The 9300-nt window shown below is 43.2% G+C and overlaps 1 long non-coding RNA gene across 1 annotated transcript; it reads right to left on the bottom strand.

The window, feature by feature from the left end:
- Window positions 1–6119: 6119 nt before the first annotated feature.
- On the bottom strand, window positions 6120–8889 carry LOC130250000 (uncharacterized). Its single transcript, XR_008839877.1, has 4 exons — window positions 8565–8889; window positions 8076–8301; window positions 6801–6851; window positions 6120–6473 (listed from the first exon to the last, which is right to left on the bottom strand). It is a non-coding gene; the product is annotated as an uncharacterized LOC130250000 (long non-coding RNA).
- Between the last annotated feature and the right edge of the window lie 411 nt (window positions 8890–9300).

Here is a 9300-nt window from a genome sequence, read left to right on the forward strand (position 1 = left end):
TCTTTCAGTTTTGCAAATTTTATTGAGTGATGCTGCTCTTATTCTGTATTTGTCCCTTCTCGTAGAAGTACTTGACAAGTCATCTGGGAGCATCTATCACTGCATAACCTCATACTCAGCAGACAAAGCTGTTCACCTCTTTTTGCCCCCTTTAGGCAGCTAAGGGCTCCAGGCATTTCTCAGACATCCTTCAGCAATGTACTTCTGCAGAAATAAAAAGCCACAAAACTCAGAATTTGGCTTTCCTCTATATTTTTTATTCTCTTAGCCTAACCCAAAGCACTTTAAAATAAATAATTGCTATCATCTTAGGGAAAGTTGTGAGGTAATTAGGTCTCTGGTCTCTAATTTATAAGCAGAAGTGGAAAAACACCCTACCCTTGACAGGATTAAAGTACCTGTGGGTACTATTCATGCTTTCAGATTGTCTCTGGCCACTTTGTTCCTTTTAGGGCACTGCAGGTATGTACAGAGATGATTAGAGGAAAGCAGGTGCTCCCAGAAGGCAATGCCAGGCTGGGTTCCAGGAACATGAAGGCTTGTCCCACCCAGAGCTGTGTCATGGACAGGGTCTGGGATTGCTCCTGTGCCAGCTCCTGCCCCAGGGCACCGGGGACTCTATTCCCATGTGCTGTGGGGTGGAATCCAGCACAGGAGCTGCTCCAGGGGACAGCTGGCCAAGGGTGAGTGTGTGAGGGTCACTGCCACCCTGCAGCTCACTGGTGCCCCACTGCATCTGTCACCTGGGCTCAGCCTGTCCTGGGATCTGAACGTGCAAAAGAGGACACAGAAATGGGACTCAGAGGAAAGCTGGCAGAAGAGTTTTGGCATGTGGAGTGACAAGGCAGGGAGAATACAAACTTCTCAAGGAATGATTTGCAACTCTACATGTGAAACTTACTTGGGAGCTTGCATTATCTAGCACTGCTCCATCAGCTGATCTCAGGGGAGATTCAGGATGGGCTCCTCCAGCTGCTGAGGGCTGTGTCAGAATGGGCTCAGAGATTCAAGTCCATAAACATTACCTAAGGGAGTCTGGCTAGGCGTACAACCAAGCCTGCCATTGAGGGAGGACAGGTATAGGTGATGGGATACAGCACAAAACACACTAAAAATGACCTACCTTCACACTTTTCTACACAACCATTAGTTCTTATTTTCTTTCAAAAATGATCTTTCTGTCAATCCAACCCTGAGGCAGTTAACACATGGAACTCAAAGCTACAGCTAACCCATACCTGTACAACAGCTTAAGAACATTTGATATTATATAATTATCATATTGAAAACTCTAATTCATGCTGGGCTTAAACTTGAAGCAGCCACAGTTCCAGTTGTAATAACCCTGGGAACAGAGAGGATCTGAAACATCTGAAAACCAATTCCAGAAGCACTCAGGATTTCCACCAGTGCCACAAACCCAAGGAAATTTTGTGATGGTTTCATTTATAGTTTCTCTGACCTGGCCCACAATACATGAAATATATTCTGTCTATTCCTCAGGTAGGTTCCACATTACCATGTGCAATACTCCCAGCTGCAGTCAGTGTATTCTTTTGCTCTAAATTCATTTTCCAGAGCTATATTTCTCAAAAACTATGAGACTTGAAACTCCACTTTTATGATCATAAAAGGTTTTGTTTCTGCTATCCTCTTTAACATGTGCATCCAGAGTCTAAGCCCATTTTAGGAATATGCCAGAGAAAAAAACAGCTAAAATGAGTTGCCAGAGCTGCTGTCTGACCTTTAAATACATATTTAAAGCTCTGTCTCAGGGCTCCACAGCCTCCAAGGAGTTTCTTTCCTCGGTGCCAAATGAAGAGTTCATGCAGCCCCAGATCCTCTAAACAAGGTGCTATGTTCACATGCTAAAGCCAGGTGCTGTTTACACAAAAAAGTGGGGCAAACATCTGCATGTCACCAAGCATCTTTCCTGTGCACTGAATATAAATATCCAGGGTAAACCTTTACCTCTTGACTGTGTTTCCTCCTACACCTTTATCCTCTGAGGCAGCTTATGTAAGTAACCTGAGATAAAAAAGTTTCCTTGTCATGGTGTAAAAATACTAAAGCTCCACTGCCTGATGATCTGCTCCTTTTGCTGGGTGACCACCAGCTCTTCAGGATCAGGACACACTATCCCTGTTAGAGGGTTTGACATCTGAAGGTCTCATTTATGGTTGGTGGGGGGAATTTAGTTTGTGAAGCTGCTGAGGAAAGGTGTGGTGCAGAAAAGCCCTGGAGGAGAAGAGCAGCCAGTTGAGGACATGGTGGATCTGACTAAGAGGACTTACTGAGCAGCCTGTGTGCAGATGTCCAACACAGCTTCATGTCCTGGAACTTCTTCTCTCACTCTGATCCCAAAACAACACACACTGACTTTCCAGTGCCAGGGCAACCTCACGTGTTTGTTAGCAAGTCTATGCCCTAGTAAGTCTTCAGAAAAGCTGGTCAGCAAACATTTTCATTAATTCAATAGTGGCAGAGATTGATGACCAAATAATATTGTTTACGTAACTGAGAGAACATGTTCTGCAAAGAGCATAATCTTTTAAAAGAACAAGTATTTCCTGACAACATTCATTTATCACATTGGAATTTTAGAAAGCTGTGAAAAAGGCTTGGAGAGACCCACAAGAGATCATTATGTCCTTGTGAGATCCATGCAATTTCTGATGACGGACATCATCAGGAAATACTTGTTACCAACAAGGTTTTGTTCAGATGTATTTGTTTTTAGGTCTGTAGGTTCTCCTTTAGGTGAGTCACCTTATTTTTAAGGTTGAGTTCTTCAGACACTTCAGCACAAATTACATTTTAATGTTGTTCTAGGCATTTTTTTCCTAGAGAGCACCTGTGTAGACCTCTTGGTCTTGGTCCAAAGAAGCTGAAACATAAAAGTTTATTCAAAAACCTGTAGAAACAGCAGTTTGCCTAACACATGTCTGCTGTCATGGTACCTCATTGCCCACTGGGCACCCAGCTCAGACCCAGTGTTCTGACATGATATGTTGAGTACATACACTTGTACCAAGTGGTGAATCTGGTTTTTGAAGATGAGTTAAACTAGAAAAACTGAGTGAAGTCAGTGCTCATTACCACAAGGACACCCAATCCCAAAAGCCTTGGCTATGTCATAGGATGTGAAATCTTGCAACACCACACACTTGTAGCAGCAGAGAGCAGCATAACAGCTGTCTGGGAGGTAACCATTCCCTTCAGGTTAAATTAAATTTAAGTTGGTTTAATTTAGGACAGTCGGGAACAGTTTTCAAGCTAGAATAATAAAAGCCACTCCTAAAGTGAAATAATGGATGGCAATAATATTGACATGTGGCAATAATAATAAAGATGTACTGCCCACAAAAGGTTGGGTTTTTTTAGGTTGTTTTTTCTTTTTTTTTTTTTTTTAAATGAAATAGAACCAGAAGAAGTTTCTGTGTGGACTATAACCCAGAGGCTAATGAATCTTAGGCATCTTTGAGATGCCTAAGTCCTCTGCTGGGGCAGAGCAGGAACTCTGAAGCCCAGATTATTTTTTTACTTTGCACTTTAACACAGAGAAAGTTGAGGCAGGTTGACAGACATAAAGCACATGCTTTATTCACTGATTTTGTAGCTGGTGGCATACACCAAGTTCAAGGTTGAAAGGAAAATTGCAGACAGGATGCAGCTGGGAGTCCTCAGGTGGCCATTCTCTCCTGGTGTCTGCTCCAGTGCAGCAGGAGATCACTCTCATACCAACAACCACCCCCCAGTAAAATTATTCCCTTTAGAAAAGCCTGCTCAAGTTGCCTTCCAGTGATCTTTGTCTGATGGCAGCACAGGCACTGGCTGGATTATGCTTGATTAGGTATGAATGTTGCACACTAATTGTCTGATATGCCTTGTATGCATTTTTAATCAGATATTTCTTATCCTGTATTAAAATTGCTGCTATATACTCTTTATATGTAATATGTACTCATGGGTCTAGAAGGCACCAAGTGGAAAGAGTGTGGGAACTTGAGTGCTGAATTATATGAATTATAACTTGACAGCAATGTGATGAAGAGATAGGGGAGAAGAGCACAGGAGGATGGCTGAGGTATAGGAAGCCCTTTCCCAGGGAATATGGCATTAAAAATTCACCCTTGGAAGGCTGTGGGGAGAAGAGCACTGATGAAAGGGCCAGGTGAAAGGGGCTGCCACAGCAGTTTTGGAGTAATTTTACGTGAAAGTCTACAAGCAAAAAGCCCCCTAAATATTAAAAAACCTTTAGGAGTAGGCCAGTACAAAAAATTACTCTGTGTAATATTTGGATTACAGGAACCCCTCTAAGCCTCAAAAAGATACAGTAAAATACTCAGTGGGATTTTGAGCATATCCTGCACTCCAGATACAGACAGAACCCCAAACTATCCCATTCATCTGGCACAGAGAAATTGATGGGAAGGTCTGAGCTTTTATTTCCAAGTTTCACTGTTAGTATGAACAACCATAGGCAGGGAAGATTAAAGAATGAGGGAATGCCTAAATCTAGAAGGAACAAAGAAGAGCTCCATAGATGAATGTGAGTAATTGCATCAGGTGCAAAACCACAATTAGTGACATTATAATTACTGAAATTAAATATCAATTTATGTGAGTATGCACTATAATACTTTTGACAGCCTCAAACATTGTGTGATAGCAAATAAAAGTGGGATGGCAGCTCCCTAATTTATAAAGAAGTAAAATCATAGAACCATTAAAGTTCATTTAAAGAATTTTATTCTGTAAGATACGAGGACAGGAAAGGTTTCAGTGCAAAGAGGATAAGTGATAATAAATGCCCAGTAAAACCATGCATATATCTGCAGCTATTAAGACACACAGCAGCTTTTCTAAAATACAAATGTAGTACATGAAGTAATAAACCCTGCAGCAGCACCATGGAAAACTTTGGTCTGAAGGAGAGAGGGGGAAGAAGATCATTCCCTTTGGGACAGGACACACCTCACTTTAGATACTGCAGGCATACAGGTTGCATGCTAATTGTGTCTGTGTGTTCCTCTAGTCCACAGGGAGAAACGAGTATCACCAGAGACAATCCTTACCATGAAGATATCCATTTAGCATGCCAGGTGGTGAGATGAATCCAGGTCATTTCCCTCCCTTACCAGTTTTCATGAGAGAACTTTCCATCTCCTGGAGAATATTCTCTCCATCACGTCTCTCCAAGGCTGGCCTTTGAAGCGTGTGAGAGCTCTGCAGCCACAAGGCAGCGTTTTTTTCCTTTCAAAACAGCTTCACTTTCCTCTCCCACCTCCCCTCTTTCCTCCTGGTGTTTAGGTCCTCTTTGCTAGCAGGATGGCTTTTTTTCACCCCGTTGCTAGGTTGGTAGCCTAGTTTCCTAAGGAAAGGAGGCTTATGAGATCACACTGTCTGTGCAAGTGCCAGTCAGTCCCTCCTAAATAATTTTTGAGCCTGTGAACTGAGTTTGATCAAACTTGACAGGGGATAGAAGTCTCAGAGGTTTGAGCTGCCTACAAGTGCTGTGGAAGTAGGCAGGCAGAGGAGAAAAAAATATGCCGGGAGTGCATCCACTGCAGAAATGTAACTGTATTATTAGACACCAGAGAGTCCACATCGAAGACAGTCATTACCACTGAACTCCATGGGAGATACAATTTCACAGATTCAGCAGCTCACAAGATGACTTGATTAATATGAGCATGAGCAAAATGTTCTTCTCCCCTTCTTCTGGAGCGCAAGGCTTCCAGTTGCAGAGCAGCAGGGGAGAGCTCAGAAATGACAGGCTGGTAGAGTGAATTTAGAGTTAATTGCTGCTCCTGCTCATGCCAGCACTCGCGTGGAACTCGACTTCCCTGTGACTCCGGTGCCCCCATTTGCACGATGTGGTTCGCACAAAGGATGGAATTGCGCGGGCTCAAGTGAGCAGAGCGAGTCCGAAACTGCAGCTCTGCTGCCTCAAAAGGGGCCAAAGTGTCTCAGGGCAGCTCCATGGTGAAGCATCCAGCTCCTCTGGATCCGTCCTGGCGTTGTGTGCGGTGCATTTGCTGAGGGGACTCACTTAGCACGAGTGTGAGCTGGGACAGGAGCTGAGCCCCAGCAGAAGCTGTGCCTGCTGCGCAGGATGGCTCTCGTTTGCTCCTGCTGGGGCTTCCCTAGGAGTCAGCCACCCCAGGACTGCCTGGCTGCTGAGCCTGAGCAAAACCCTTGTTAACACTTGACAGGGAGAAAAACAAGCTACTTGCACAGGTGGGATTCAAAAGGAAGTGGAAATCACTCATCTTACAGAAAAAAAAAAAAAAAAAAAAAGAAGAAGAAAAACATCGAACTAAGCACAGCTGACATTAAAATGAAGTCTGGGGAGTTGTGCAACTTTTTGTGTTCAGTGAAATATTGATGTTTTCTTCTTCTCCTAAGCCTTCTAAGCATTGATGTACCAGATATCTGATTCAGGTGGAGAGAGTGCAAATCACCAGCACCTAAAGAAAATGGAGGGAAGGTAATTAAATAAACTTTTTATGCACACCAAAACAGGGGGCAGTGAGCGTCGTGGCTGAAAATGGACTGGGATTTTGCAAGGAGGACAGGTATTGCAACCTGCCCTTGACAGTCTGGCTGAGGGCACAGGCTGAAATTCACAGCCTGAAATGCCTGCAGAGCAGCATCTGCATGAGGCTGGGCTGCTACAGCCTTCTTATGATGAGGCTTCTTCAGAGAGGGAAGTGAACCACAAATCTCTTGCACCCAGGGCTGAATGTTTTTTGTTACATAACAGATCTCTGAAGGAGCAGAGGAGCATCCTTTACCTATTATTTGTTGTTGTCCTTTCAATCCAGGTGTTTTTCTTCTGATGAAAGCTAGAAAATAAAATAAAATTTTTCTAATTAATAAAGCCTATCTCCTCATGTAGCATTTTTCACAAATCTCAAAGATCTGAAAGGGCTACTCCCATTTAATGGACACTAGGAGTAAGGGTGAAGGAGATCAAGTGGAATGTCTTGGCAACAGAAAAAAAAACAAGTCTTGCATCATGAGTCTTGTAAAAGGGACAAGGGCACCTATTAAGCCTCAATAAAAAGCAAAGCTTAGGACAATTTTCTGACATATTGGATCCTTCAATGAGGCGTTGCGAAACTAATGTGACCAATGTTCCATGCTAACAAAATATGTTCTGGATTTTTCATCTGACAACATAATTTAAGGATTTCTTGGAATACGGGAAACAAAATGAGGCAGTGCCTTTACAGGAATCATTCCTTTGCAAAAGGCAGCTTGTGCCAGAGGACTGGAAAATTGAAACTGCCTCAGGGGAGCACAGGAATGGATAAGACCTCTTTCACTATCCAGTCAAAATAAAATGCATTAAAAGAAGCATAAATACCAAACTGACCATTTACTGCAAACCTTCTTGTTCCTAAGCTGCTACTATTGTCAGAAGTATTACTGTTAGAAGTCCTGACAAAGACAGACTATACTAGACACACGGTTTGCCTCTTGAAGAGTTGCATTTGGCAGAATTAGACCATTTACATATCTGTATCTGCAGGAAACTTACTGACAGTGTCTGCAACAAAATAGGTGATTTAAGGCAGGATAAATCTCATTAAAAGAATTCCTATCACTATCAGTGATTGTTTCTTTCTTATGGTTACTAATGATTTTTTTTTTGGTTGGTTACTTGTGTTTTTTTACTTTTGCTGACTGAGGTTTTGAGGTTTTCATTCACTGCCTTGGGAGCCATCAGTTTGAATATCCAGTAGTTCCCAAAATGTTAAATAAATTGGTGGTATTAAAGGGATATTAAAGGATGCACTGCACATCCACTCTTGAGGCTGCTTCCTGGCAAAAAAAAAATAAAAAAAAAAAATAAAAAAAGGTGCCCTGCAGATTTGATCTTTGATGCTTGAGAGATCTAGTAAGTCTTTCACAGGCCTTAATAAATTGATAACGTGGGCTAGAAATCTGGAGGTGCAAAGCACAATGCACACACAAAGCTCTTTGTATTTCAGTGGCATGGACCTGGAGTTTATATTGGGATAACATTCCTGTCTGAGGTAAAACTGAGCATTCAAAATCCTTACCTAGGCAGAATGCACATTGACTTCAGGGGATACTTTTTCCCAGAGAATGGCTGTGTAAGGAAGGTCAGGACTAGTTGTTTGTTCCCTGCAGTAATGTTGTTTCTCTGAAGAGACTTCCAGCACCTGTGAGCAGGGATTTATTACTGCTGGTGAACACCAGCACTCAGGTGTTGGTCAGTCTCACCTCGACCTTCAGGAGGCTGTTTCCATCTTTTCTTCATATCAGCTTTGGAGATAAGCAAACAAAAAAACAAAATGAAACAAACAATACAGCCTAAAATGCTAAGGTACAAGCCACAGGCCAGGTTTCTGAGAATTTGATCCATTTAAACCTATTTCTTCAGTACCTCCTGAAGGGCAAACTCTGTGCCAGCACAGTCTGCCCATTTGTTAGCAAACCCATAGTTCTGGAGTATGGGGCTCTGAGCAAAATCTTCAAACACAGACCCACATGGGGATTTGAGGGGAAAGGAACAGCCAGTAACTCACCAGTAATAATGCTGTTGTCACTCTCCCACATCATCTCCAGTTTCTCTTCTCACTGGTGGAACTGGGCAGCAGAAGGTCCTTAGCCCAAAGCAAATGAAAGCCCTTTCCTGCACTACAATTGCAATGGGCCCTGGGTTGAAAGTGTCCCTCAGGAGAGGCATCAGGCAGCTGGAAGCACATTTGCCAACAGTGCAATTGATTTTTCAGCTGCCTTTAGCCTAAAGAAACTCTTTCAGACATCTAAAATCGCATCTGATTTCATAACAGACTCCTCTGCAGTCCCCACCACTTTGCCTGCTCTCAACCCTGCCCAAAAAAAACCCAAAACCTAAACCAAAAAAAGCCCACCCAAACCCACTCTTGATGAAGAATGAAGTGGCTCAGAAGAATGAGTTGATTTGACACCTCCTCCTGCAACTCCTGCCAGCCAACTCCTGCAACAGCCTTGCTCTGCAGCACCCTGCATGCAGGATCTGCAACTAGGGCAGGGGAGAGGGAAAAGGTGGAGGATGGAGGGGGAAGGCACAGAGGCTGCTCACATAGAAAGCCAGGGCTATTCCTGCTGCCCACCCGGGAGGCACCATCTCTGCATCAGGCAGGAGTATCTGAGGGAGAATTTGGCTTTCTGCATTTAGCAAGCTCACTTTTCCTTTAATTGGGGCCCTCAGGCACTACTGTAGTCCACCTAATGGCACTAATCATTAATGAATCAGCCTGATGAATAGAAAGGCTGAGC

Source organism: Oenanthe melanoleuca, chromosome 2, assembly GCF_029582105.1.
Source record: "Oenanthe melanoleuca isolate GR-GAL-2019-014 chromosome 2, OMel1.0, whole genome shotgun sequence".
NCBI classification, from domain to species: domain Eukaryota; kingdom Metazoa; phylum Chordata; class Aves; order Passeriformes; family Muscicapidae; genus Oenanthe; species Oenanthe melanoleuca.